Below are 26,298 nucleotides of genomic sequence, written 5' to 3'. Positions count from 1 at the left end.
GTGTTAACTGTAATTTTTAATCTTTACATATATTCTATTTCTGATATGGGATCTTAACGTGCAATTCAGATGGTTCAGATGAAAGATGGTTATTTTAAAATGGCACTTTGTGACTGAACAGATCTGCTTCCTATGTGTATTCATCTGTTAGCTTCAGTAAGAAAAAATAAGTTGTACTTCCAGCACACTGCACAGCCAAAGAGAGTTGAGGGAGAGGGAACTGGACCCTCTTCTACCCTCATGTATCCTGTGCACTAGTGATAGTTAACAACAGATTATCCAAGTTCTGATTCAAAATCTCTATTACTAACTACAGAGAGTCAGAAACAGCTCAGCTTCAATTTCAGAGCCCACATTTGCAGGGCTGGCAGTTAGAAAAAACAACATCTTTTTATTTACAAACTGAGCAAATGTAATGCAGAAGCCAATGAGGGCCACCTTTCAGAACTTTATTGCACAGCGTAGCCGCATCTTAAAATAGGCATTAAATGTTGTTAAAGGTTCTAGTTCATCTTTGAGGAGAGTTGCTGTCATCATGGTAACCACAAGAATGAAAAGAATCTTGGGATCTGTTTATCATCTTATTCGCAGATTCCTCTTGTAATTCTACATATTTGAGGGACAGTAAAAGATAAGAAAAACATGGTTTTATTTAAATCAGGTAAAAATACCCCCTTTGCTTCCCTACTTATTTTTGTAAGGCTCTAAAAGAATCAAAGGGAAAAGGGAGAGCTCCTCGGAGATGTTTATTAAAATGATATTTTGCTTTCAAGAACTTTTCAAAATATAGGATGAGAAATAAGACTGGTGCAACAGTAGTAATTCAACTAATTCTACAACTGAAGTTAAGTTATCATCACACTATCATAGAGCCTTCACATCCCACCCATCTTGAGTTCCTACAGGATGAACTCCAATATAAAAACCACTGAGTTCCCATATAAAAGACACCATTTTCCTGCAGAACAGGTGGACTTTTAGGATTCCAGGACTATACTCTAGCCTAATGATTAAAGTAAGAGAAAGCTGCCTATAAGATAGGAGGCAGTTATAGTGTATGATCTTTATTTTTAAATCCATAATAAAAGACAAAGAGAAGGGACAGGAATTCATTTTTTGACAGATCCATTAAAGGGAAAGACAGGACATGGAACACAAAATGAATGGAAAATGAGGTCATTTTGAACCTAATTCCACTGTCGTGTACACCAGTTTTAAAGCATCTTATTTCTATGGACTTTATCAGAATTGCTGTGAATTTATACCTGTGTCATTGGGAGCAAAATCTGGCCCTCAGCTCTGAGGTCAAATTCAATTATTCTGCACAGAGCCTGCGCTCTACTAAGCTGAAATCTCTAATTACCTATGCCTGATTTGACTTTGTAAGGTCACGGTGACCATTCTTACCCTGACAGGCTCTTTGTTTTCATCAATGAAAATTCTTAAAAAGCAGCACACTCATGTCAAAGAGTATCCTTAAAAAGGAAGAGCAAAGAATACAGTATTATACAGAGTCTGATGACTGAAATAGGTTAGGCTATTGTTCACACTGTCTAACACTATAGACCTGTCAAATGTTCTCTTACCATTGAAATTCAGTTAAAAGAAATGTATGACACAGGAAAGGTACAATATTGCTAGGCCTTTGGACCCAAATTTACAATCTGGCAAAATTTGTGGATACATGTATTATAGACGCAGACCCTTCTTTCTATGCCTTTGATGTGATCAAGCCGGGCATACCAAAATACTAGAAAATTAAATAGAACGAGAGGAGGAGGCAGAGGAGTCATTTAGGCAGAGGTTTTCAAATTAGCTTAAGGACACTGAATTTACATGGGATCTGGGGTCTAACTCCTTCAAGGAGATTGGAGAATCCCAGTCACATGTCAGTACAACTAAAGGTAATGGAATAAAATTAAAATTAACAGATGGAAAATGTAGACTGATTATCAGGAAAATGTTCCTAACACTATTAAGCTGTGGAATATCAAAACATTAAATGCTGTGGAACAATCCTGTGCTGGCAATCAAATAAACTGGATGTTGAGTTCCTTTGCTTTTTGGCATCTGCAGAGATCACCAAATGCCATAGGCAGTCCAAGCCCTGCTCAGCATGTGAATAACCAATCACCTTTATCCTTTGATATCTTCTTCCTGGAGATCAGTGTGAATCAGGGCTGAAGCTGGTCCTAGGTTTTTGCTGCTTTACATATGCATCTCCTAGAATTTGCAAGGACTCTGTAGGCTGAAGATGATCGCAACACACTTCCCCATGGGCAGATCTGTCTTTCAGAATCACGTTTGCAAGTGAAAATGAGCCTCAGAATCTCAAACAATCTCACTAGGTGACTTATTGAAAGTGTTGGTCTTTTAGTGTTCAATTATGGAAAACTGCAGCCACACACAGAAAAGTGAAAAAATAATATCAACGGAAAAGAAATGTGTCAACATCCCAATTCTTTGCACCACCTGAACTGTTCATTGAGATACAATCCCAGATACATGTTATAAATGTTAACATAAACAAAGAAGTTTTACATCTCCCTTTGTTTTCCTCTAGCCCTTCTATATATCAGTGTTAAACTAATAAAACAAGTAGCAGTTTACATATCTACATAGTTGCCAGCTACTGTTTTTCTAACAGCCTGATTCCCAGTTATTTCTTAATGAAATTGATGACTTCCTGTTGGGTGAAGCTTTTCGATTTTCCTTAGACACTTCAGGTCTCTTCCTTTGGCTGCCTGAGATAGCAGGTTTGCTGTTCTTGTTTTATTTCCTCCTTTCATGCCCATTTATACTAGCTATGCACTTTTCTTACATTCTTTCACACCAGCATGAGAGATGGTCTTTCCAATCCCTGTTGTAACTATAAAAAATGCCTAAATATAGGTCCTCTGACTGGACTCTGATTTTCAGAGTAACTGATTATTGAATGTCGTCTCAAAGATTTATATATTAATGGCTCAACCCAACACCTACTGAAGTAAATGTAAAAAAACACAAAAACCCAACACCTTATATTCCCCATATTAGGCTAGATTCCCAGGAGTACCATGGCAGTGCTCGGCCAAGATTGCATTATGGTAGGGCATAGAGGGCTTTATGCTCCTGTCTTATCCTGGGGGCTTCCAGGACCAAGCTAGCACATCAGCCTCTGGAACAAACTTGAGAAGCCTGGGGCTGCTCTAGGTAAAACATGTAGTTTAAAAAAATCCATATGCACAAAGAAAAAATACTTTAATTTTTATTTTATTTTATTTATTTATTTGGTTTAATACCCAGTGGTCTATAAATTTCTCTTATGCAAGAAGAATTTAATAAATAGAGAAAAATCCTCTCTCTCCAGCAATAGAAAGTTTAAATGTTGACTTTCTTGAGAGCTTTAAAATTTGCTTTGGGGAGAGGTGGGTGTGACAGATTCCCCCTGGGGTGCCACCAGGAACTGGGGTACCACTGAGCCCTCTGACACCAACCTGGGCTTCCCCTCACACTGTGCTGCTGTGACAAGCTGCAGACCTGCTCCCAGTCCTACACTTGTCTTTCATGAGCATTCATACAGATAGGGACACACTCAGCTGCAGGCTTTCTGATCAGCCACTGCATGCACCAACAACAGAGAGGCCACAACCATGATAACCACTAGCTTCCCAGCCTGGCACCCCAGAGCTGTACCATCCTGCCCTGGTTGGAATCCCGACCAGTATGAATTTATTATCCAGTTTGCCTTCCCCTCAATGTGGAGAGGAAATTCAACAGTCTTTGCACCTTGAGCTATGATTCCCAAGCACTTTATTCAAACTCACTGGTTCAGATAAAGCAAAAACAAGTGTATTAACTACAAAAGATGGATTTTAAGTGATTATAGTGATAGCAAAGGGATCAAAGCAGATTATCTAGCAAATTAACAAAAACGCAAACTAAACTTAACATACTAGATATATTGGATATGAATTAGCAGTTTCTTACCCTGACTGCTGGGGTACAAGCAGGCTTGCATCTTCTTATGGGACAAGCTGCATTTACTTTGCAGGTTGGGATCCTCACCCCCATTCCAAGTCCTTTTCCTTAGGAGCTTCCAAGTGTTCAGTTGTGGGGGAGTGAAAAACAACCAATGATGTCACTACCTGCCTTATATAGCTTTAGGATATGGTGGAAACCCATTGTCTCCAACTCAGTTTGTGGAAAAACACTGGTATCCAAGATGGAGTCCAGAGACATGTGGTCTGGTCACATGCCCTTGCCATGCTTACAGGTTGGCCAAAATGTTCACAGGATAGTTAAGCTAGTCCACCGTCCATTGTCTTTGCTGATGGGCCGTCAGCCCCATCTGGCTTCTCCATTGTTGTACCTGAAAAGCTGGCTGTGGGTGTTTTCTAGAGTAAGCCCATTTGAAATACAGATCCATAGTCAATATTTATAACTTCAGATACAAAAATGATACATGCATACAAATAGGATAATCATATTCAGCAAATTATAACTTTTCTAATGATACCTTACATGCCCCATCTTGTACAAAATGCGTCATAATTATGCCATAACATATCATAACAATATCACTATGAAGAATATGGGGTGTAGTGTCACAGTGGGATTTCACTAACTCTCATCCTACCTCCAACATGAAGTCCCAGTTCCAGAAAGAACAGGAGGAAATACAAAATGCAACTTTTGCTACAAATTCAAAGGCTGTAACTTCTTAGAAAGGAAATTCCTAATTTATGTAGAAAATTCAAATCAAAATTCTTTGTCAAAATAAACAAACATCTAAAAAGGCTCCAGTTTCATCTAATCACGAATTCATTCTCTACCAGGGATGTTCAGGGATTGTCTATCTGAGAACTTTATTGACAACAAGAGAATGCAGTGCTCATTTGATCTAAGTGAGTGACCTCCACTCAGATTAGACCATAACACTGCTGCCTATCACAATAGGGCCATATTACCATATTCAAGGCAAAAGCAGCTTTGGATCACAATCTGTCTTACATCTGATATCTTCTTTATGGGTCTATACTTGGACACTAAGAATTATTGGGAATATGAAAGAGGGAACCAACAAGGTACTTCAGCAAAAGCACAGTGCTATTGCCTGCAGCAGCCAGTTAGTAATAACGTTTCAATGTCCACAAGGCTGCCGTAAACCAAAACAAAGAAAATAGGGAAAGATTTGGGCAACTTTTTTTTTTAATTTTTTTTTTTAAAGATTTAATATTCTGGACCCATTGACTTCAATGGCAGGATTTCACCCCTAGATATTAACTTTAAAAATATGATCATTAAATGCATTAGTAATGGCAATTTACCCACTGATTTCACATTATTTTTAGGCCAAATACATCTAATGGTAGCTGTGATGGAAGAGAGGTATGTCATGAAAAAATACAACTAAAGCGCAAATGCTAGGGCACCAGGAACTGAGATATATATGGGGTTCTCCTAATACTCCATGAACATGACTTTGAAGGTTTTTCTCATAGCTGCCACATGGTTGGCAGGACACAGTTGGCTCAGTATTCCTAGAACCAAAAGACATCCTTGTGAATGTGAGCTGGACAGGGAGTTGGAAAGATATTGGATGCTGATTGGCCATCAGCAGGGGACCAGACAAGTGCTGCTGTGGACTGCTGGGAGAAGAACTTGGACTCGCCGCCCCCACCCCCCCGGGCTGGGACTTGATGCTTCCTGACCTGGGTGCAGATTGGATCTTGAGAGGACAGCTCAAGGCAAAGAAATGTTTGCATAGTTCTGCTTCTGACATTTTACATTTTTACTTAAGATTATTTACTTTGCACTAAGGCTTATGCACATAGTTGACTAATATCATGGACCTTTTGTCATTGAATAGGTTCGGAACTCAGCACTGAACTATTTGCAAGACTGAAATTAGAGCTCTTGTCATTTTGAATAGTTTAATTCAAAAATGTGATTTTCAGAACTGTCTGTGGTTTCACATAAGTGCAGATTGTATGTCTTTGATGTGGTTTGGCTGCAACATCAAATTACAGTGCTAGAGAAAACATGCAAAGACCTAAACACAAATTCATGCTCAAATGGAGCTAAGAGACCAGTTTGATATAATAATTTACAGGGAGTGAAAAATAAAATTGAGCACTGGCCGGGGAAAGAGTTAAAATGACACAGCCCAAAATTAAGGGTTTTTTTCCTTTTTATATGAGCTTGTACCACATCTAAAATAATTAGAACTGTGTGTGTGAAAGTTATATATCATCTATACCATAAATGGAACTAGTTTTAAAGGAATAACATTCCCCTGAAGGAAGCAGTAATATGCAGTAGCTTAGGATAAGGAAGTAGGAATCTAGTCGATTACTGGCTCTGCCACTAACTCACTTGTGTGTCCCGTGAACAAGTCAAGTCACTTAACCATTCTGTGCCTCAATTTTCCATCTGTAAAAATGAAGATAATACTTACCTATCTTCCAAAGACACTTTGACATCTATATATCAAAAGTGATAACATTTATTATTTGCAGCCCAAGCATTTCAGCATCATTCAGATAAACAAGAAGCAGAAAATGGAACTGCTTAGAAACTGACTGTAGACTAAAGCAAACATGACTAGTCTACATACATTACTTTTGGTGCTTCATTTAGATTGGCAAATAAACAGCATAAGTAGGGGAGGAGGAAGGTTTAAAGGTAGCAGTTCAGAAATGTGAATTGTGGGTGTTAGATCCAATGAGAATAGACAGCTAGTGCTCTTTGATAAGGAAGATTATCAGAACTGAAGGAAGCTAAGAGGAAGTCCATAAGATCATGAGACATTTGTCAAGAAATATTAGTGTATTATTCTTGACATTTATTTCTTATCGAAGGTCTTCATCAATAACACAAGTAATAAAATCTAGTCAGATTAACCTGATACAGGAGAATCTCTGGATTGTTGGCCAGCTAAGATATCAACTAACCCATGTGACAGGGTGCTGGGCAAAGGGTTGCTGATTCAGCCCTCTGTCACACCAGCTCCCATTTAGGGGAACAAATTAGAGCTGGCTGGAGATAATATGGCCCTAACTGGGGAAACAGAAACAGTTGCCACCTAATTAGCCTGGGGCTGTATAAAAGCTTCAGAGGAAGGATACCAAGCGGAGAAGCAGAAAGAAAGGGAAAAGATAGGGAGTGGAAGCAGGGAGGTAGCTCTTCCCTCTCTCCTGCAGATGGTGAAGCGCCAACTGTACATGGTGAAACAGTGGTGGGAAAAAGCCTATGAATAAGCTGTACTAGTGGTTACTAACCCGAGGGTCTCAGAGTGACTTTGTGGACTGAGCAGAGGCAGGAGTCAAGGGAGCCTACCATGCTCTGCTACACCCCACAACCAGGCAGAGAGGTGTTTCTGAGCAAACATGGGTCAGAGTGGGCATGACTAGTTCACGCTCCAATTACTGGCTAGCAACACAGTCCCTAGGAGACTATTCTAGCTATCATAATTTACAGCCACTTTCTTCACCTACTATGCAGGACCTGTGCTGAGAGCATAGTTCAGACAGATCCAGTTATCTAGTCCTCTGTATTTTTTTTTAAATGTGAATTTTGACCTGAGACTGTACCTTTAAGTTAAGTGTCAAACTGAAGTCTGCCAATATGAAAGATTCAATACATGTCTGTAAAGAAAAGATGAATGGAAATGGAATCAGTGGCTCCACGATGTTCCATACCACTAATGTTCACCATAGTGCATTTTACATCAATAGTGTAGATAGTTTAGAAACCCTTCTGAGGTTCTCAACACTAATCTCACACTGGGTTCCATGGAACATGAGGAGTCTCAACACTTTGCAGGATCGGGTCCTTTATTAATTAATTTAAATCTTTGCCATGTTTAATATAATTACCGTAACATTTTGATTACCTAGTTATAATTCCAATAATCTAGAGTCCCTATAGAGATCTTCATTCATAAAGATGGCCCGTCTGTCACCAACCTCAGTGTACCCAGGTATCTATGCTTATAACAATCTGACAGAGTGTAACAGTATTCCTGAGGCATCGGCTCTAGAAGGTCGTCCGGATGCTGGAATGTCATTGCCAGTTCTAGAGCACCAGAAGTCATGGAATTAGGCAAAAACAACAGGCTTGCCCAACCTTTGATAGCAATGAGCATAAGAAGCAAACCGCTGGGCCCACACATATGTGGTGTGCTTGAAAATCTGGCTAGCTCATGAAGGATTATGGCCTGTACAGTATACTCTCTGCTGGTTTTTCTAAGCCATTCTAAAGGAATGGAGTTTTATATATATATTTGAAATGGTGTAAACCCACTTCTGTGTACTGGAGCCTGAGAACATGTGTTTTATGTGCAGGGTGCTTAAACATTCTTTGCAGGTCACCTCTCCCACCAAAACAAAAGCGGTTTCATTGGGCTTTTTGCCAAACTGCTTGAGTGGGTAGGACTTCCTGTTCTAGTGTGTGCAGCTCTTGGGCCAAGATGAAGGGTTTTGATTTTCTACTGTAAACATCCCTTTTCCTATTATTATCATTGACTGTATCACTGAGTGCAATCTCAGCTGCAGATTTCAAAATAACTCAAAGAAAACGTTTGGACAACTAAAGCTCATTTCCATTAATGCACAAAAAAAGTATGTGGAAGCCACATTAAGGGTGCAGCTTAAACTGACCAAAGCAAAGAAACAGCCTGCTATTCACCTTAACCCAGGGGTTCTCAAACTGGGGGTCCAGACCCCTCAGTGGGTCGCAAGGCTATTACATAGGGGGGTCACAAGCTGTCAACCTCCACTCCAAACCCCACTTTGCCTCCAGCATTTATAATGGTGTTAAATATAAAAAAGTGTTTTTAATTTATAAGGGGGGGGGTCACACTCAGAGACTTGCTATGTGAAAGGGGTCACCAGTAAAAAAAAGTTTGAGAGCCATTGCCTTAACCCATGTTGTATAGCACATTTGTTATGCAAGTCCCACACAGTTCTGGAACTTCTGGGACTCCCAGGCACAACGGTATGAATCAAGGATGAAGAGACAGGTTGAATTCTGAAGGTTCCTGCATTTACCTGCTTCTGCTACAAGAGATTTGTGCCTGTGCCAATTTCCTTTATCTAGCTTTCATAGGTGTTTGCTTTTTTGTTATATTGTAAGCCTTTATCTAAGCACACAGCCACCCACTCTTCGTAAACACGTTATAATTTGGAGGTGAATCCAGCAACATTTTAGCACTCCTGGGAAGAACTGAGAGTACAAGCTAGAGCAGTGGTTCCCAAACTTTAACAACCTGTGAACCCTTTTCACTAAGATGTCAAGTCTCGCGAACCCCCTCATAAAAATGAATATTTCCAGGGATTTTCTCCTTTACCTGAGTATAATTTATAAAAGCAGTGATCTTGGAAATATAAAATTTGTTTTTATGATGCACTATTTATTACACACTATTTATTATTAATTATTATTTATCATTACAATATTTGTATTACATTATGAAAACAGCAACACTCTTCCAAGATCTCACTTTCATAGCTTGCATCACTTTGAATAAGCCTGTTATAAGACAAGGCTCCTATGTTTCATCAAGGAGTATCAGATGTGAAACAGCATGAAGGTATTTAAGAAGCCAACTCAAAGAGTTCCTCCTACACAAGCATTCAGCTCTTGAGCAGTCCAGGCAAACAACGCATGTTACCACAAAGTTTAAACTTGTTCTTCATAATAATTTTAAAAACAATACTAGCTGCCTATTTAATTTTAAAAACGGCAAAAAATATCCACCTCCCTTTCCATTTCTTATGAGTCTTGAAGTTTAAATCTCCTCAGTGTGATAGATATGCTTGCTTTGATCTGCTTAGTTCTTGGAAGTCCAGGGGCTCTGGGCTGCTGGCCCCGTGCTGCCCGGGGTCCCTAGGGACAGCTCTGTCCACCATTAGGGATTATTTCCCCCCCAAGAACCCCCTGTAACATTTCACGAACCCCCAGGGGTTCACGAACCCCTGTTTAGGAACCACTGAGCTAGAGCCATCCCTACTACAAGCAAGTTTTCTGCAAAACTTCCTACACAATACTACCAGTGCATCTCAATCAGGGCCGGCTCCAGACACCAGCAGAGGAAGCATGTGCCTGGGGCGGCATATGCTAAGGGGTGGCATTCCGTCCATTCTTGGGGCAGCAGAGTCCGGACTTTTTTGTTTGTTTGTTTGTTTGCTTGTTTGTTTTTGCTGCAGCAGTCTGGGTTTGTTTGTTTTTTTTGTCTTGGGGTGGCAAAAATGGTAGAGCTGGTCCTGATCTCAATCCTGTCTTGGTATAACTCCTATTTTAGTACTATAGGTATCTGCTTTACAAAAAAAAAAAAAGACTGCTTTGATTCATGTTTTTTAGTGTGTGTATCTCCTGCGGATTAGATTAAGGCCACTGAATTAATTTCACTTGCAATTTAAATTAACCCACATGGCTACTAATTTTCTTTGTGATTTTTTGGCTGATATCTAAATCTCAGCATGAGATTGTAATGGATCCCGAGGCAATAAAATTGTGTACAGGATGCTGTGAAAAACCCTACTGTAATCTCCTACTAGCATCTCCTGACAATATTTAGACTCTTTGCTTAGACCCATGAACAAAGGTTCTTGTTAGTGCCAAGTATGGTAGTAGTGGATCCAACAGGAACACTGAAAAAGTCTGAGACCGCCAACTTATTTCATATACCTCAGGCAACCAAACAGCTGTTAGATAGGAATGACTTTCCAGTACTTCTGACCTGGGCCAGATTTAACCAGTGATCCTCAGGTGAATGTTCCCACATATCATTGCTAATCCCCTGAACACTCAATATCCCTCAGATATAACAGACAGTTTAGAAGCCAAGAGTCTGACTTCACTTTTGGCCAAAAGATAATGAAATATTTGAGCTGAAACCAAATAAAGCCAGATTTTTAAGAAGTCTTGAGGAACTACAATTCCAGTTGCTCAGCCCCTCTGAAAATCAGGCCCATCATATTTTGCAATTTCATGGAACAGTGACACATTATTTTCTGCTCATTTATTTTTTACCCAGCTCTGATGATAGCACAGCTGACTAGAGGATACAGACTCTGCCCAGATGTTTTGAGGGATCAGAGATCCTTCATATGGCCACAAAGATGTTCTTCAAAATCTGTTTATGCTATATGACATAAATCCTTACCATAATTTGCTGAGAAGGCTCCTGTGGGGCTCTTACAATTCAGTGGAAGTTGGGGGTTCTCAGCATCTCAGATGAGTGCTTGTAGTATCAAGCCCTAAATGAGTAAATTGACCCCACAAAAATTTTGAATGGGGTTCAGAAGAGAGAGGCAGCTGTCTACATACTATATTGGAAATACTGTACATCTTTAAAGACAATGAAATAAGTCACCTACCATTGTTATCTTCTTTGAATTTCCCTGTGCATCCTGTATTTTCTATGGCCTAATCTTGCAAACACTTATGCACACGCTTAATTTTACACATGGATCAGTCCCATTCTGCTCAATGGAACAGCATCCATACATAAAGGTAAGCAGATACATAAGTGTCTGCAGGATCAGGGCATATGTCTCTTTTATATCATATGCAGCATTGTCATAGCTATGTTGGTCCCAGGATATTAGAGAGACAAAGTCGGGGAGGTAATATCTTTTTTTGGACCAACTTCTGTTGTTGAGTGAGACAAGTTTCTGAGTTTACATCGAGCTCTCGTACATCTCGTCTCCCTCTCTCTCTCTTTTTTTAATAGCATAAGCATTTGGGGTCAGGGACTGTCTTTATCGTTATGCCTTGTTCAGCATTGAACATACAGCTGACACTGAATAAATAACGAAGGGATTGTAATAAAAAATGCATATCCTTTTTATCTGCACTAATGCTGAACATTAAAGAGGTGACACTTCCTGTAGTATAGATAAGAAACTGTACCAATGCTCTTTTTCAAGATAAATATTAGCTATTGTCAGTTGAATTTATAGCTTCCAGAAATATATTGAAGCTGTTTTGTTTATGCTTTCTTGATTTAACTATGAAATGTTATACTGACAAACAACTAGTTTTATACCGGTAGGAATATATATAAATAATGGTTTCACTTCCCGCACCTTTTAAATAAGGAACAACTGCAACTTCAAGAATACAGTTGTGAGAACGAAACTACATGAGCATGATAGTCCCTTCTGACCTTAAAGTCTATGAACTGCCACAGCAATAACATATTGCTAACTTTAGAAGACTTATGCTGTATTTCAGGTTACCATGCAACCAAATGGCTTTTATATAAAACTATAGTAAGGATTGTTAAAGGTAACTGCTGCTGTGTCTCAATACTGCATTGTAGATTTTAAAGGCAATGCTAATGGATAATGAATTGTTGAGAATGGCTTGAATATCATTTCAATCCTAGAAAATGCTGCTGTTGATGATGTATCAGATGAGCTTCACACCAGAAAAAAATATTTGAAGTTATCAAAATGTTTGGCATATGTACTTATGCTTAGGAAATGATTAACTTGCAGAAGTTGGAAAAGAATCTCCTACTACAGAGTGACAACTATTGCAATTAGTAGCTGTCCTGTCTTTGGAATCGTAATAAGTAGTGTTTTAGCTTTTTGGCTAAACTACAGTTCAAGAAGACAAATTTGCAATACAGAAATTGCATTTTAATTTCTCCCAGTTTATTAAAAGTAAACGAGGTTGGATCACATAATATTTTTTATTATGCCTCTTAAATAAAACATGGCTGCACACACAAACTTTAACCTATTCAGTAAGGGAAGCCGTCTTTCAAGTTCTCCACGTGCATGTTATAAATACTCTAGACATACAGTATTTTATATCACTCCTGCCATCTGTGCGCCATCGCTTCAAGGCATAAAAATTCCTTCCTCCAAAGTTTCTCACAACACACCTGCTTGATAAGCCTCAATTTGTTTGAGAAAAATGTTCACAGAATCATTTTCCTTTGACTTTCAACTCCACCTTTCCCCTGGGGCCATTGACAAAGTCATATCCTCTTTAGCTGCTAGAGTAACGCCCAGTAATCATAACTACAAAGCAACTAGTTATGTGATCTGGTGGAGGGCTCTAGTGGAAAACAAGCAGAAACACAAGTTCATCTCTGATCCACAAAAGATAAGGTCTTTTTGAGAGAGAGAAAGCAAACCCTCCCACCCCAAATCCAGTGAACGAGGACAGAACAGAAGTATTTTGTTCAACAATTCACTCTGTAAGTAAACCCGTGTTGAAGACCTTTCTTCTTAGGCAAAGTCATACAATGCAAGCCCTATCCAGGGTGTGGCTGGGAAGAAATATCCATTGCTGTTTTACTTTTGGCTGTTAGTGTTCAAAGAAAGATTTCTTCAAAACAAAGCCAAAGCTTATTCAAAGATGAACAGAGGGATAACTTGTGATATGCAGCCTTAAGTTGCAACACACTTCTCTCCTGTAGTTATCTTGCTTGATGTAAAAAAGCCTTTCTATCCGGAAATTATAAGTTACATTATTCACATGAAAAATATGCCACGAAGAACAAGTGGCATAAATCTGTAAATTGCCACAATCTTTTCAACTCCAATAATTTTCTTAATGGGAAATTGTGAAGCAGCAGCCCAATGGCAAGAATCATTTTCTGCATGCACCAGATATCTATAGATATTCATAGATAATTGCTAATAGTCCCAATTCTGTTGCTACCCTGCATGCTGAATTGCAGAATACAGGCTGCAAGATCAAGTATATTTAGTGATGTTTTCACTGGTGGGCAACTTAGAACATGAGCCCAGTCTCTAACTTCCATCTACCTGTTTGTAGTCTGGGACACAGATCCTGGATTAGGTTAACAGCCTGCTGCCTGGAACGGCCAAAGTGGCTGCCCCAATGCAGAAATTTAGCTTAGTCCAATTTTCACAGTGTGACTGCAGGGCAGCGATTCAGATGTTCAAACACATGGTGGAGGAGTGCACAATCAGAAGACTGGAGGGTGGACTGCAATGCTTTGCTACCCTCAGTGATATAGCAGATAGATGGTTGAGCAATCTAGATATCAACTTGTGACGCACATGACAGAAGAGGGAGACTGATAAACAAGGAATATTAAATAACTTCCATTTTCTGAGAGCAGAACAATTTGCAATCCCATATTTTACCTCAGAAGTCCACTTCAAGAGAGAAACATTTATTAAAAATTCCTCCAGAGCCTTGACAAGCCTCAGAAATTTTGAACTGATAGAGGAATGCTGTAGGCTTTGCATATCCTATATGCAGAGGCAAGGCAACATTTTATCTGCCCTCGCATCATGCCCCTGCATGCTCTTGCTCAGGAAAAGAAAAAAAAACTATTATGGAAATGAAATCACTCCTCTGTTATAGGACGTAGCCTTAAGTGTGATTTCTCACTTTGATTATCAATAAACAAAGGTAAATGTGTTATTTACTCACCACTATTTGACAGCATGCTGTTCTGATAATTATCACATTATTTAACAATATCAAAAGGGAAAGGAATATCACAGCACAATTACCAAATACATGGCTTGAGTCAACAGTGGAGCTACTTTCTTCTGTCAAAAAGGAGATCTGGTTGGGGACTTTCCATTAGCATCCTGTGAGTGGGAATCTATGTACTGAGAAAAAGGGTTAATTACTATCCTCAGATTTAAAAAGTTATTCAGATGGAATTTAGGTCATAAATAACTATCAATTGCTTAAAAAACAAAATACAAACCCTCAAAAAAACCCACCTCTAAAAGAAATGTTTGCTCTCTCTCTCAAACAAACAAACAAAAGAAAATCAAAGTGAACATTACACTTTACAAAAAACAACAACAACAAAACAGAAACAAAAAAAACCCCAACAACATTAGAACGCATAGCAGTGCATATTTAAGGTAACCTAACAGCCTTAACTCTGCCCTGTGCTTTTGCTGACCTTCCATTTCACCTACTCATATGCAGGATGCAATATTTTGTTAGACGACTACTGTTGAAAAGAAGTTTTGGTAAGGACTTTCAGAAGTTCACAACCTGCAGCTTGGGATATTTTCAGTCCATTAAATCCACTTAATTTTTCCATAGTTACCCTGAGGAATTAAGGAACTTGGAAGTACTTGCCTTTATTTTTATACATTCATGTTAATTATATTTGTGTGATTACCCCACTGCCCCGTGCCATGTAAATTACCTGATGTTTGGTCCAGGCCTTCTGAGGCCCATAGTACCAGTGTGCTAAATCTCAGACTGGGAAGACACTTCTATATATTCTACTGAACGTGTCTGACAAACAAGCAATAGGCAGATTCAGGTGCACCGTGTAGTATCTCCAAAACAAAGTGAGGAGCAACTCTTGTTACACCTTTAAGAAAGATGTCCTGTATGCTTCCCCAAGGGCTGCTTTGCTCATGCACCAGGGTAGGGGAGGGAGCATGTCCTGTCCCTCAATCCACTTAAACACACCCATCGAAAGTGACTTGCTCTGCTAGTAAAAACAACTAGCTCCTTGTGCTCCCAAGTGCCAAAATTAAATCTGCATTTTGGACAATGGAGCTCCCTATACCCTCTTCCCTTATAGTGCACACATGCAGAGATGAATATAGTTGAGCCCTAAGTAACTCCAGAGCATGTTTAAGCAATATCCTATTTCCTGTATCTTTTGTCTGATGAAACCAAAACTTCGATCTTGTATTTCACATATAGGTCATGTAAAGTGGTTAGTCGCTACTGCAGAAAAGACAGGCAGAGCAATGGAAACTGATTTGGAACTCTTTGTGAAATGTTAGATGGATGGTCACAGGTATTATTTAGGTGGCTTAAAGAAACTGCATCAGAAACCTTAAGTAGAAAAAGAGTGAGCCTTGTTTGTTTGAGCTCCCTAGAAAAATGTCAGTGACTTGAGCACTAGAGCTATGCCAGTGTACACCAGCTGATAGGGTGACCAGATGTCCCAATTTTATAGGGACAGTCCTGATTTTGGGGTCTTTTTCTTATACAGGCTCCTATTACCCCACCCTCCCACTCCCGTCCCTATTTTTCACATTTGCTGTCTGGTCACCCTACCAGCTGAATGTCTGTTCCTATGCAGATTTCAGTGAAGCTATGCTGATTTACACCCGCTGAGGATGGGGCCCCAGGAGTTTGGAAACAACAAAGGAATGTGTTTTGCAGTTTATGTTGCAACTCTGAGCTTCTACAGAAAAGGGAGTGAGAAATATCTGCTAGTAATAATTGTCCTAAAGGTAAATGCACCCGATATTAACACCGTGTGAACTAATCAGAATTGTATTCAGTAGATCTTAAAAATTGGCCAACTGAATAGTTCCTTCTTGTAATCTGAGGTAATATGATGCTCTATTGAAACAGAGAAATGAATGGGCATGCACAGAATAAAAAAGAGCAAAACATCAGACATGTATTTTACCACCGCTGTGGGTGAAAGAGGTACAGGGCAAAGAAAGAGATTAAGGGAGATCCTAATGCTTGCTCATCCTGTGTCCTGCAGAGAAACCAAGTTTCAGCCCAGATTCAAATGGGGTGTAATTGTCTGCAACTCTACTGAAGTCAAATGACTGATGCCTGCTTCAGTGGGTGCTAAAATTTCCTGCTGCTATACAGGCATCAGACTAGATGATAATGGTCCCTTCTGATCTTAAAAATGATGTATGAACTGTATATGCGCGCGTGTGTGTGTGTGTGTGTGTGTAATCTAAAGAGCCTGGGAATGAAAGGCCCTATAGAAATAACTCATAGTGAAGAGAACTTTGGTGAAAAGCCTTAATTTTTTCAAGGGCTGAGGGATTAATATCCATGTGTCATTTGCAACCTGGTATCTTTTTTCTACCCAGAGACTCCAGCTTCCTCTCATAGGTAGTTCAGCTCATCTATCACTGAAAGGAAAAAAATACTTCATCTGTACCAAGTATCTACATTTTTTAACTGGAGAACACTCATTTTGTACACATGTGCTTTTGCCAAATTCCCAAGAAGCTATAAAATTGTGCTGTCACCATCATTTGGAAACTCAAGACAAAAACTTCAATGAGAACTTGTCAAGACATCTTCTGAGGTTTTATTAGAGAAGCCTTCCGGGTGAAAAAAATGGGGAAGGACCTTTGTACAAGACTCTCATACATGCAAGTAGGTTTAACAAGAGAAGGGAAGGTTCATGAAAAGGTCTCAATTAATTTGTATTCATATTTAAGCCATAACCAAATACAGATCAAAATCTGCAACATCATTTCACTAAGAGACCAGAGCTGCGCTGCAAGGGGCCAGGATTTAATTCAGTCAACAGTAAGCACTACGGAACACATTATTCCAATGAATATTGCTGGAAATCGGGACAGAACCAATGTTTTGACATGGTCCAAACATGACAAACTCCAGTTATAATATACCTTCATCTCAAAAAGGGAAATGTGGACCTAAATATCAAGAAAGTCTTCCTGAAAATGAGAGCTTGTAAACTAGAATGGTCCCCCTCCTCCGCACAAGGAAAGCTGTACAAATTCCATCCCTTGAATTTTTAAATACACTGGACAAAGCATTAGCCAGTACACTGTAGGGAGCAGTCCACCACTGGATGGAGTGGATGACGACATAATTTTGGTCTTTTCCTTCTCTCATTTTTATTGGGCTATGACAGCGTGTATTAATGAAGAATCAGCATTAATATTTCCCATAGTCAGAATTGTAACATTAAGAATTTGATAGGGAAAGCAACATCCATCCAAATGAAACCATATCCATTGTTACCTTCAAACTACATAGATACCTTCAAACCACATTTCATTTATTGAACTTCAACCTGCACTTTTTCTTTTTCTTCATTTTATCCATACACCAATACTTTTATGCACATCTTAACTAGATCAAATTGTTCTAAAGAAAAATGCGAGAAATACCCAAACTGGGTATTTGATAAATTCACAGATTCCAAGGTCAGAAGGGACTCTTGTAATCATCTAGACTGACCTCCTATATATAACACAAACCATAGAACTTCCCCAAAATAATTTCTAGAGCCTTTTAGAAAAAACATGCAATCTTGATTTTAAAATTGCCAAAGATGGAAAATCCACCAAGAACCTTGGTAAATTGTTCCAATGGTTAATTGCCCATACTGTTAAAAATTTAACCACATTTCCAGTCTAAATTTGACTAGCTTCAACTTCACTGAAGCTACTGGAGCATGTTATACCTTTCTTTGCAAGATTGAAGAGCCTATTATCAAACATTTGCTCCCCATGTAGACACTTTCAGACTGCAATTAAGTCACCTCTAAACCTACTCTTTGTTAAACTAAATAGCTTGAACTCCTTGAACCTATCACTATAAGGCATGTTTTCCAATCCTTTAATCATTCTCATAGCTCCTCTCCAAACCCTCTCCAATTTATCAACATCCTTCTTGAACTGTGGGCACCAGAACTGGACTGTATATCCAGCAGTGGTCACAACAATGCCAAAGACAGGGATAAAATAAACTCTGTACACCTACTCAAGATAGCCCTGTTTATACCTCTATGGATCACATTAGCAATTTTGGCCACAGCATCATTGGGAGCTCATGTTCAGATGATTATCCACCAACATTTGCATATCTTTTTCAGAGTCATTGCTTCCCAAGATAGGGTCCCCCATTCTGTACTTATGCTCTATGCTCTTTGTTCCTAAACATATACGTTTACATTTAGCCATACTGTTTGCTTGCACTGAATTTACCAAGTGATCCACATGTATCAGCGTCCTGTCTTCCTCATTATTTACCATTCCCCCAATTTTGTGTCATCTGCAAACTTTATCAATGATAATTTTATTTTTTCTTCCAGATCATTGATAAAAATATGAAACAGCATAGAGCCAAGAACCAATCCCCATAGGACCCCACTGGAAACCACTCAATAATAATTCTGCATTTACAATTACATTTGAGACCTATGAGTTAGCCAGCTAGTAGTCCATTTACTCTATTGCTGTCACTGATAATTGTGTGCACATATCCAAGGACAGAATTTGGCCTTGCGTACCTACAAAATGATAGTAGCCTGCAACTTAACTCTAATCTCTTTAAGATGAAATTCCTCTTACATTTCCTTATTAACGCTAGTCAGAAATATAGCCATTCAATCATCACACTTTAGAATGCCAGTGTGTTTTGTTTTAAATAATGTATGGAGGAAACTGCATGAACTGTGTGTATGTTTTCAATGGCACATAAAAACTAATCTCATGCTTATCTTTGTATAAATCTACATTGCTTCATTGTGTATGTTCAATAGGCTGACTCATGTAATTCCATTCTGGGAAAATTGAAAACCACTCTATATGATGAGCAAAATCCATAGGCTCCATTATTTATGATAATAAAATGCTATTTATTCTATTCATTATGTAGATTTGCTTTAATACTACTCTAGGGAAATTATCAGATATATTTTCAGAGATGTAAAATTAAGTTTTGGGGTGGCTTCCTAGAAACCTTGTGAGAGACTGAGGTCTTGTGAAAGAGATAAGGAAATCCAGCAGTAATCCTCTTCTCCCCCGTGTCTGGGAGGGCTGGGATGGGCAGTCACTCCTTCTCATTTCTCCAGGGAAAAAGGAGGAACTGGCTGGGTAACACCTCCTTAACATTCTTATGCTGTAAAACACTGACTCAATGGCACTTTGTCCAAGGGTTCCCTCTCCTATGGTGAGCCACTGACTGAATGTCTGAGATGCTCACCTCCAGCAGTAAGGGAGCACTTCTATCTAGCGCTAGTTGGGAATTTTCTGATTGATAAAGTGTTTAATGAGAAAATGCTGATTCACTGAAACCAAAAGTTTTTGTGGGAAATGGTTGGTTTTGACATATCTCCAAATTAAAACAAAAAGCTATGCAATTGTCACAATGTCTCACTTCAACAAATCTGATATAAAGTTCTCTTTTTGGTTCAAAATTACTTTTCCAAATTGTAGATACCTTATACTAAAAAAAGTTAAAATTTAAAAAGGCTGAAATCAACTGACCTGAATTGTGTGTGTGTGGCTTTTTTTCCTCATGAAAATTCAAGATGGACTTTTCATTGCAGTTCAGGATAGGAAATTTTTTTGAAATATCAAAATCTCATTGGATGGGAAAATGTTTCTACTTCTGAGAGCCAAGTTCATATATGCATGAGCAAATCTGTGCTCATGTAAACAAGTCCCTTGCTTCAGTGTTTAGGTTGAAAACACCCAAGGGAATGTTATAATTTGTTTAAATGCTTCCTTTGGGGGAGGGGGGGGAGATGAAATATTAGTTTTCTCAAAATTAAAAATTTCAAAAAATGTGTCAATTGATTAATATTTCCATGGAAAAGAGATTTTGAAACAAAACTCATTTTGGAAAACTTAGAATTTTGAATGTTATGGGTTTTCTCATTTTATATTATCTTCACAATATTTCATGATGTAGTAATAGTGGTGCATAATAGGGTACTTCTGATATACTATAGCTTATTTTGATTTTTTTTTCAAATAATTAAGGACAGCTGCTTTTTAGTACTGATTGAAACATCTGAATTAGCACTACCTTTAATTTTAAAAATAGAATATGTCAACTACGTCACTAAAAATATAAAAATAAAATTAGAAGTGAAACTTCAAAATTCAAAAGCACATGTTTAAAAAAAATCAAAATATCATGGAAATTCTAGTTGGCAGGAAATTTTTCTTCTATTCAAATCAGAAGGAAAACAAATTCAAAAATGCCAATTTCCCACAATCTGGGAATTCTGATTTTTATATTATTTAACCTACAAACTGTCTTTACTGAAATGAAGAAAAAAATCTTTGAAATATAGCTATTAATTTCAGCCTTGCAAACAGGCAGAGTCCCCATCCCATTGGACTCAACACACACACACACACACACACACACACACACACACACACACACACACACACACACACACACACACACACACACACACACACACACACACACACACACACACACACACACACACACACATGCGTGCTGAGTGAACCCCTTTCTGGGGTTTACTTCATTCTGAATTTAAAGAATAGTCAAACCAATTATAGTCTGAGCTCCTTCCAGAGCTGGCAGTTTTGAGGAGTCTCCCCTGCCAGACCTCTTGTCTCACTCCCTGCTCCTTTTCTCCAGAGAGGGACATGGCAATCCTTTCATATTATGGACTGCAGCTAATATGACTGGCCTGGTCTGGCTTCTAGCATGAATCAGCAGAACAGTCTCTCTTCTGCCAATTTGCTTTATAACTACCTTCTATATTTTTAGAAATCCATAGGAATGAGCCACTCCAACACAATTAATGGAGGCCGTGTAGCTAAAACCTTGCAACTCTAAAAGTGTAGGGCTAGGTGTTGAGTTTTCCCTCCCAGGTTTGAGCAACTCATTGTGTGAGATCAGTTAGCTGTTCCCAACTGTGAAAATTACAGTAAGCAGGCACTTATACTAGTCTCATCATGCTGGTTCACCAACATTTTTCAGCCGGGTAAATGAGTATGTGAACTATGGAAGATGCACCACCTGAAAATAGCTGTACTTTGCATTTTTGACAAGCTCTTGCTGTTGCATGATTTCAGCAGTGTTCCTGACAGATACACTATGTGCTACTGCAGTGTGCCAAAGTGATGAAATGCTGGCTCCTAGACAATAGATGAAGCAGCATACACCCAGTATTGGCTGTGCATAAGGGGACTCTCCCAGCTTATAAAGGGCTTGGCACTGACAAAGAACCATCAAAAACTAAAGTATCAGAGGGCATAGACTTCATCCTATCATGTCTATAGCAAATATGAATAGTGGTAGAGGGTCTGTTTGCATTGTCCAGGGCCAGCATTTTGTACAGCCACATAGGGCTCAAAGTTTGTGTCATCAGCTCCGTGCATCATTCTCTAAAGAACTGGTGGCATCACTGGGGTGTCAGTCATGATTTTGGGGAGAAATAAACATTTGTGTTGTGGAAACAGTGGTTCCTGTTGGTCCTGGGTGGAAGATGGTCTTCTGAAGAGAGCCTTGCTGAAGGACTAGTGTTGTTCTTTGTCAAACATGTCTAACATTGAGTGGTGTGTTGGTAGGCTGGCATTTAGGAGGGGAAATTGTGTTTTCTGAAGACTGGAGGAAAGCCTTGGATACTCTCCCTTGCATTTTATCCTCTCAAATCCAGGGTCCTAACAAGGTGGGGACCTTGCCCCTTCTGTAAAAAGGTCCCCATAACTATTGGATCTCAAGGGATCCACTAAAGGCGCAAGACCCAGTGTGCCTCCACACTTGGTAGGGGTCCTCTGTAGCCATAATTCCTTGGCAGCGCGGCTCCAATAAATGCACTGCCAGGATGAATGCCCCCTAGAATCCCTCTTCAGAGAACCTTTTTTCAATATGAAGGCATCCGCATTCAAAAATGAATGCCAAGGACAACTGCAGTGAGTATGACTGACTTTAATGCTAGAAAAAGGCTGCCCTCTCAAAAGTCAAACGCAGCAGAATTCCATTGGGTTGGTCCAAATTATTCACACTTTATTCTAAGAGGTGGGGAGAGCAGCCCTCAAAGAGTTAGCGTCATTGTTTTCTCACACTACTTATACAATTGCTATGATGAACTGGGGGAGAAGACACTAAAGGAAGAAAAAATCCAAAGCATAAGCACAATAATCAGGGCTCAATTCTAACCTCACTTACACCCCCGCTGCACCTTTGATTTCAATGGGGCTTCGTGAATAGTTCCTGAGGGCAGAATGTGACCCTTAGCACATATAGAACACTTTACATCTTCAAACTGTGCAAACATTGACTCTCTAGCCAATTTCACACCACACTATAGAAGTGAGATAGTGACTTTGTACCAGAGCTGTGGGCATCTCTCCTTTACTGCTGGAAGTATATACCTAAGGGAATGAAATAACACTTTTTAGTTTCAAAAACATTGTGTTCCATTTGTTGCAAGGATTCTTAGAGTCACAATAAGATGGGATGAAAGTCTATTTTAAAAATCATGTTTCTATCAAGTCCAGTGCTTACTTTGTGCCAGGGCTGAGCCCCAGCACCTCTAGGCTTGGCAGTTCGTAGCTCTGGTACCTCTGGGCTTGCCATGTCTGTTATGAAAGTGAAAACATTGCTTGAGCCCCTTTTGCTACAACTGTTCCAGTACTTGTTTCTCAATGAATAATTCAGCCTCAGACATCTCTTCCTGTCCAACCTGACTTAGCTCAGTGGTTTGAGCATTGGCCTGCTAAACCCAGGATTGTGAGTTCAATCTTTGAGGGGGCCACTTAGGGATCTAGGGCAAAATCAGTACTTGGTCCTGCTTGTGAAGGCAGGGGGCTGGACTCAATGACCTTTCAAGGTCCCTTCCAGTTCTAGGAGATAGGATATCTCCATCTGGCTGCCATTATTGTCCTTCAGTGGATTGCCTCTACATAACATCACCTCTACATCCACTCAGCTCCCAAACACAATTTTCCACATGTACACACACTCCTCATCTAAAGCAAGAGGACATTATTTCCATTCTTGAGAAAATACACCCTGTTTAGCACATCATTGATATCGCCTCTCCCTCTCATCCAGGTCTTTGTGTGAGGAAGAGGGCGGGGACTAAGTTCTCTATAATTGCCTTCTGTTTTTATTCCTCAACTCAAAGGCCCCTGACTCATCCTTCCAGCCTAGAAGGTTTATTTGAGATGAAGGCAAAGCAAACTCTCTTCTCTGAGGGTACAGATTTGCCGAATGGTATACAGTACCTAAGCTACGGTGGTAGTACACTTGGGAACAATCTTCTGCAGTTTGAATTATTTTCCAAGTCATTCTTTCAGTAAATAAGAATAATAAAAATTCCCTAATCTGCCCCTTGGCAAACAGTGAGTGAAACAAATGTGTACATTTAAAGAGGACTGTTGCCCTATAAATTGCAAGCATTTGGCCACAGCTCCTCTTGGGCCTCCAGTAGATATTAGTAACCCAAATCTTTTAATAAAAGAAAAAGTTTATTAAAATTATTGAACATTAGCCCAAGGCCACCAAGAACAAGAAACAAATGCTGCCTTGCATGGCAATAGTTCATAAAAATGTATACACTTTACACCATTCAGTTTCCAAAGTTGAAAGTTTTCTCTCTACCATGCTTATCACACTGTGTTCATCAATGAATATAACTGGGAACCATTAGTGCTGTACTGCCCACTGATCTGAAAACAGGACAGGTTTTTGAATACTCACTCTGCTAGCGCTTCATGCAATATTGAAGCACTAGCATTTCCCAAAGCCCCATTCCAAATGAGGTAGGACCTTGTGAACTGATGGTTCAATGCAAATGGCTAAAGGACACTTTAGCGATAAGACTCAAATGTAGACATGGATGTAAAAGTTTCCCCATACATCTCTGCAAAATGCTTTTATGCTACAGAGAGCTCTTCTTCGGGTGTATGTAGCTTGAAAGCTTGTCTTTCACCAACAGACAGGGTGAAAGGTGGCTGGTATGACATACAGGTAAAAAGCCAATATCAGCCCGTATGCAGCAGATGTTAAAGCGCTGCCGCGGCAAAGGACCCTCCCTATGTCGCTGCCCCTTTTACTCCCCCCCACATTGGCCACCCTGCGAGAAGGGACACACACCCCCACCGTCAGGATGGCTGATGAGGGGCGACAAAAGGGGCAGCTGCCCCGGGGTTGGAGATTTAAAAGGGCCTGGGGCTCCTGGCCACCACTACTGCAGCAGCAGCGACCAGAGTCCTGGGCCCTTTTAAATACCTGCCGGAGCCCCGGGCCGCACGGGCGAAGCAGCGCAGATGGGCTGGCTGGGGGAGGCTGATCCCTAGCCCTGCCCCTTCTGCCCGAGGCCCCGCCCCTTCCAGGGGCCCGGAGCCAGGCCCTTGTCCTAGTAAGAGTTTAATATTACTTTCACCTCTGCCAACAGATGTTGTCTAAATAAATAAAAGAATATTACCAAGATCCTGGGACCAACATGATCATCACTGAAATATTGGGGGTTGCTGTCAGTAAAGATTTAAAATTGGTTACCAGAAATAAAGCTGACAAGGACCATTTTGCAGATGGAAGGAAGTCTTATGTAGAACATTCCGCTATGGGAAAGCTTATGGATTCTAGGAACTGTAGACTTCTGAAGCGCTAGCTGTTGCACTTTCCAGCATTTAAAACAAACAAACAAAACAAAACAAAACAAACCTTCTCCCTCAGAAGCCCTTAAGACTCACTTGTTTGTGAAATATAAAGCATGACAGGTAGTTTGTTTCCCAGGGGCTAATGCACTCCCTCGGTATATGAAGGCCAGAGGGTGCTATACCTCAAATAACTTCTGTTTCACGAGGAGTAGTGCTGTGTGAATCAGAGATTTTAGTTTGCTGGCAAATCCAAATTAAAAACAAAAAAAACAGGTCAAACTGCAAACCAATCTCTTCAAAATCTGGGGGGAATTGAAAAATTCATTTTAGGTCAAATTCAACATTTTGTTCTAACAAAAGAAATGTTTCATTTTTATTTTGACCATCTTATAATGTGGGGGTTAAAAAAACCCTCAAATCGAAACCATTTTGACCTAAAAAAAATCAAAACCTTCAAAATATCTAACTTCAATTTCCTCAGTTTGAGAGGGTGGGGTAGTTTTTTTGACTGAAATAATGCAGAAAAACTGAAACAAATCCCAATATGTCTGTCATTTTTTGGTGGGGGAGGGTTGAAGAAAGTTTCAGTGAAAAAGTTTCTCTCAGCTGTACTTAGGAATGCATTCACTACACAGAGCTGTGCTACCTCAAAGGGCTTATCTGCTGTTTAAAATACGGATTTGGGGGAGAGGTGGGGAATGTAATGAAACACATATAATCTTTGTATTACTCTGACTATATTTTTTTTAGCTGTAAATACCGCTGAGAGGAGCGGTCCTTCTTTAAAAGAAAGACAGACAGAAAGAAAGAAAAGAGCAAGATCATTTGCTTTACTCTTTGCCATTTTATTCTCTCCCCCACCAAGATTTTTACATCTCCCTTATCTCACCTGCAGAGTTCACAGTGCTTGAACTCAAGAGCAAGTGCCTATGTATTTAATAAAATTCATGTGTCTTAAATGTGAGGGTGCACATCCTTCTTCCCTAGGTAAGAGGGAGGAGAGCCTTTCATGGACACTTGGGCATTAACCTGTGGTCTGGGTATCAGCACATTCACTGCACCTGTGGAGACCAGTTAGTCTTTTTTGAGGTCCCCTAAGAATAAGGCTGGAAGAAAGTGGGCAAGAACTCCCTGTGATTTCATTCCTGGATGAGGCTGCCAAAGGAAGTTATTTAGGAGCCAATGCTCTGCTGTAGTAGGTTTGTTCTAACTCTGT

This window comes from Mauremys reevesii, linkage group 6 (assembly GCF_016161935.1).
Source record: "Mauremys reevesii isolate NIE-2019 linkage group 6, ASM1616193v1, whole genome shotgun sequence".
NCBI lineage: Eukaryota > Metazoa > Chordata > Testudines > Geoemydidae > Mauremys > Mauremys reevesii.
Note: the sequence above shows the minus strand (reverse complement) of the source record.